This window comes from Eschrichtius robustus, chromosome 2 (assembly GCF_028021215.1).
Source record: "Eschrichtius robustus isolate mEscRob2 chromosome 2, mEscRob2.pri, whole genome shotgun sequence".
Lineage (NCBI taxonomy): Eukaryota > Metazoa > Chordata > Mammalia > Artiodactyla > Eschrichtiidae > Eschrichtius > Eschrichtius robustus.
Genome location: NC_090825.1, coordinates 91150224 through 91155593, shown reverse-complemented (window position 1 = coordinate 91155593; position 5370 = coordinate 91150224).

The following is a 5370-nucleotide window of genomic DNA, read 5'->3' as shown; positions in this document are numbered from 1 at the left end:
ACCGTCTTTACAGGTAGCAAGCTGCTACCAACTGTGCTCGGCCACACGTGAAGCAACCAGTGTGTTTTTCTGTCGGCCTCGACTGTGGGCTGGCTTTGCCTACAGGCTCCTGATCTTCAGGTACCGTGAGTACACATGAGCTGGCATGGCCTCCCACACCCAGACAGAAATTCTACTGCTGTCCCTGATGGGGCATCAGCTTTCCTGCTGACATCTGACCTCTGTCACTCATTAGCTATGTGATTTTAGGATAATTACCTAAGCTTCCTAAGCTTCAGTTTCCTAGTAAGCAAGATGGAGATCATGATAATATCTACCTAGAGCAGTGCCTGGACTATATTAAACAGTCCATAGATTTTATCTACAAGGGTGAATTTGGTATCAGCCAGTTATATAATTTATGACGATTATAATATTGCTGGTCGGCCTTCATTTGCATCTGAATATTTTGATATATGAACAACAAGTAACATTTGAGTTTTGTTTGCTTGTTTTGTTTGTTTTAATCATGGTCTAACATGAATATTTTCTATACATTGGTAGAGCATGTTTTACTATTCAGTTGCCCTAAGTTTTCTTAAAAGTGCACTTAAAAAAAAATAAATTAGCATAAGCTTTAAACAATAGAGCAGACAGCACAGAAGAGTAAAGCACAAATTTAAGTAACAGAAATAAATAATAAGGACAATTCAGTATTTTACCCACTGAATCTTAACATTTGCCTGTGCCTCTGGCCCACTCTCTTCTCACACAAACCTTGCTTCCTTTTCTTTCCTGCTAGTGCTTAAACACTAGTCAGACTGGTTTTATTTTATTTTATTTATTTATTTTGTAAATATTTATTTATTTGGCTGCACTGGGTCTTAGTTGTGGCAGGCGGGCTCCTTAGCTGTGGCTCCCAGCTCCTTAGTTGCAGCATGCAAACTCTCAGTTGCAGCATGCATGTGGGATCTCGTTCCCTGACCAACCCCCTGCATTGGGAGCGCAGAGTCTTATCCACTGTGCCACCAGGGAAGTCCCCAGACTGGTTTTAGATTTGCTATGGGACATCATCCAGAAGTCACATTCCGAGATCCCCACCTCCAAAGATTCTGATTTAGTAGTTTCAGGATAGGGCTCGAAGTCTGTATTTTTAAATGCTTCCCATCCATGAGGCAGATGTATGGGAGATTTGGGGACCTCTGTTCCACACTCTAACTCGTGTTCTCATCCAAGGGCTTCCCCCCAACCCCTGCTACCATTTCTCTGTGCTCACCAGTGCCAAATCTGTGCCAGCCTCCAGCCTCTGCAGCCAGTCTTGAACACTTAAAACGCTGCAAAGAAGATATTCTTCTTTTAAAGTTTTTTTTTATTGAAGTATAGTTAATTTACAATGTTGTGTTTCAAGTGTACAGCAAAGTGATTCAGTTGTACATATACATATATATATATATACACATTCTTTTTCAGATATTTTTCTTATAGGTTATTACAAGATATTGAGTATAGTTTCCTGTGCTATACAGTACGTCCTTGTTGTTTACCTATTTTATCTACAGTAGTGTGTATGTCTTGTTTTCTATGAGTCTAATTTCTGTTTTGTAAATAAGTTCATTTGTATCATTTTTTTTAGATTCCACATATAAGTGATATCATATGATATTTGTCTTTGTCTGACTTAACGTCACTTAATATGATAATCTCTAGGTCCATCCATGTTGCTGCAAATGGCATTATTTCATTCTTTCCTATGGCTGAGTAGTATTCCATTGCATATATGTACCACATCTTCTCTATCCATTCATCTGTCTATGGACATTTAGGTTGTTTCCATGTCTTGGCTATTGTGAATAGTGCCACCAGAACATTGAGTGCATGTATCTTTTCAAATTAGAGTTTTCTCCAGGTATGTACCCAGTAGTGGGACTGCAGGATCATATGGTAGCTCTATTTTTGGTTTTTTAAGGAGCCTCCATACTGTTTTCTATAATGGCTGCACCAATTTACATTCTCAACAACAGTGTACGAGGGTTCATTTTTATCCACACCCTCTCTAGCATTTATTATTTGTAGACTTTTTAATGATGGCCATTTTTACTGGTGTGAGGTGATACCTCACTGTGGTTTTGATATGCATTTCTCTAATAATTAGTGATGTTAAGCATCTTTTCACATGCCTGTTGGCCGTCTGTATGTCTTCTTTGGAGAAATGTCTATTTAGGTCTTCTGCCCATTTTTGGATTGAGTTTTTTTTTTTTTTTGATATTAAGCCTCATGGGCTGTTTGTATATTTTGAAAATTAATCCCTTGTCAGTAGCATCATTTGCAAATATTTTCTCCCAGTTCATAGGCTTTTTCGTTTTGTTTATGGTTTCCTTTGTGGTGCAAAAGCTTTTAAGTTTAATTAAGTCCCATTTGTTTATTTTTGTTTTTATTTCCATTACTCTAGGAGACGGATCCAAAAAAATATTGCTGCTATTTATGTCAAAGAGTGTTCTGCCTATGTTTTCCTTTAGGAGTTTTATAGTATCCTGTCTTACATTTAGGTCTTTAATCCATTTTGAGTTTATTTTTGTGGGTGGTGTTAGAGAATGTTCTAATTTCATTCTTTTACATGTAGCTGTCCAGTTTTCCCAGCACCACTTATTGAAGAGACTGTCTTTTCTCCATTGTATATTCTTGCTTCCTTTGTCATAGATTAATTGACCAAAGGAAGAAAGTGTCACAAGAGAAAAGGGGTCCTCTATTCCCTAAAAGCTCTTTTCATCCTAAACGAGGGAAAGTCAGCTCAAACTGATGTTAAAAAAATTATTGGATTATATAAATAAAAGGTTCAGGATTCAATCCAGCTCTGGAATTGGTTGGGGGGTCACTTTATAAACTGCCCCAGCTTCAACAGCTTTCCTACAGCAGGGATTTAATAAATACTTGTTGACTTGAATTAAGGCTATGAATTTTTCTAAGGGGTTAATATTTATTAATGTTTATTAATATTAATGTTTGAAATATTTTATTAACATTCTTCAGTATGTAATATTTGATTTTCTTTTTGATCAAAGTTTGGGGGACAGATTTTTTTTAAAAAATTTCAAGTAGCTGGGGATTTTTTCCATGTTTTTATTTTGCTTTTTAGTTCTAGATTTATTGCCTCCTGGCAGAAATAGTGGATATATTATTTCTGTGTTTTGGAATTTTTTTCTGTTTTTCTTCTTGAAAATTCCTTTTTTAGATATGTTAATATATTCAGTCTGATTACAGTCAGGGATTGGCAGGGAAGCTATTTTTCCTCTCTAGGGTGACTTTCTATAGCTGGTCAAATACATTATATATCTCTTTTATACTTAAACTTTAGATGGATAGCTAATTTCCATCTACTCCACCTATTCCAAACTATTTGGATAGGGGACCTGTCTGTTGCCCTATATATTACTGTTCTCTTGTGAGGATAATAATAATAATGCATACCTTATGAGGTTATCAGGATTAAATGAGTTAATACATGTAAAATGCTTAGCACTGTGCCTGGTTCATGGTCCTCAATAATAGCTTCAGATAATATTATTTAATTTTTTCTGAACCTGCAGTTTTGCTTTTAGTAGCATTCCACTTTGATAGACACAGAGGGGTTTTGAATTAGCCCAACTTCTTTCTAACCAAGAAAAACAAGGCAAAAGATGAAGAGCAAAGGGCAAAGAAACAAAACCTCCCTACAGGAGTAAGTGTGATGTATGACTTTATGCAGCAACCCCTTTCAAAAAAAAAGTCAAGTTGATTTTCTTTTAAACATATTCTACCAGATTCTGTAAGAGAATATGCAAAGCTACTGAGCAATGTACCCAGCTCAAGTCTAATAATGAGAGATACTAATCTTCTACTTTTCTGAAATGGTTAAGTGGACTTGTTCCTCTCCACCATTTAACTGTGTAAACCTTCCAGGCAGGGATTAGGACTTTCATTTCTGGTCCGCCTGCTGTGCACAGGTATGTGCCTAACAGCCTGTGAAACACATTATGAGTTTCATGGGGGTTAAGAGCCCCAGTTTCAGAATCCAGAAGACCTGGACCAAATTCCAGTTCAGCTACTCAGAAATTACGTAATCTGCCTTAACGATCTATGCCTGGGGCTCCATTCACTTGCTAGTTATTATTGGCCAATTATCGTGGTTCTTGTTTGCATGTATGTACGGAAAATACCTTGAGATAGTCATGGAAATGTGCTTTGGTTAAAGTTTTACATACTTTATATCTCATTAACTCCACACAGCCCCCCAAGGTAGGTGTGTTTTACAGATGAATACATATAAGATAACGGAAAAGTAATCACCAAATTATTATTCCTTTTATATATAAACAATGAGGTAAGATTTTTAAAATCTGCCAATAATAACTAGCAAGTGGTGTTTGGTGATTCATTTAGTGATGCTAATTAAAATTTTTATTAAGTATTGCTTATTCTCAGCGCAAGTCTATCAAAAATGCCTAATGGTGTAGCCTTGCATTCCTTCCTATTCTTGGTTCTCAAACTACGTATCCTGGTATATGTAATTTGCAAACACCAGATTTTTAGTATTCAGATTTGCCAAGCATCCTATCAGATGGGTGACTTCACAGACACTGGTATAAATGTCACTCACCTTCAAATAGATGAAAACCAGCACACTTTGTGAGGCTGCTAAAGCCACCTGCGCACCCCAACTCTTCCCTACTTAAAAGGTTGTCCTCTGAACTCCCATATCGGAGCATAAACATTTGGCGAAAGATCAATTCACACTGTGGCAGTGACTTTGTTTACATGTTTTCTCGTATAGTACTCTCAGCTTTGAGTCACGGGAGGCGGCAGGAAGCCGAAGAGCCGGTCATCCTCGAACGGGTGCACTTTTTTTTTTCCTCATTTCTTATTTGACTTATGGCCTTGGGAGGGGCAATGCAGGCGCGGGATACTAGATCTTCACAGCGAATTTAAGCCAGCCTTGTCCCTCACCGTCGTCATTCACTCCCTCTTCGCGTTCGTATTCTCCCAGCTGGATTTACTGCCACGCGAAACTCTTTCAGAATTAATTGGCCACTGGGCACCCTTCCAGAGCCAAACCCACGGGCGACTCCACACACGCAGGTGGTCCGGCGACCGTCAACTCTCACCCGACGCGGAATCACTCCATCTCTCGGCGACCAATCAGCGCTCCGCACGCTGCCCCGCCAGCCAATCCCTGCAAACACACGTTGCTTCTGCCAACTTTTGCCGCTACCCACCCCGGAGGCCAGTGTTCGAGCCGGGGGCGTGGTTGCTGGGTTCGGCCCGCCTGCCCCGGAAGGCTTGATGCCTTCCAATTGGCTGCAACTGGCAGTGGCTTGGCGACCATTGGCTGCTGCCCCCAGAGGCCTCGGCGGGCGG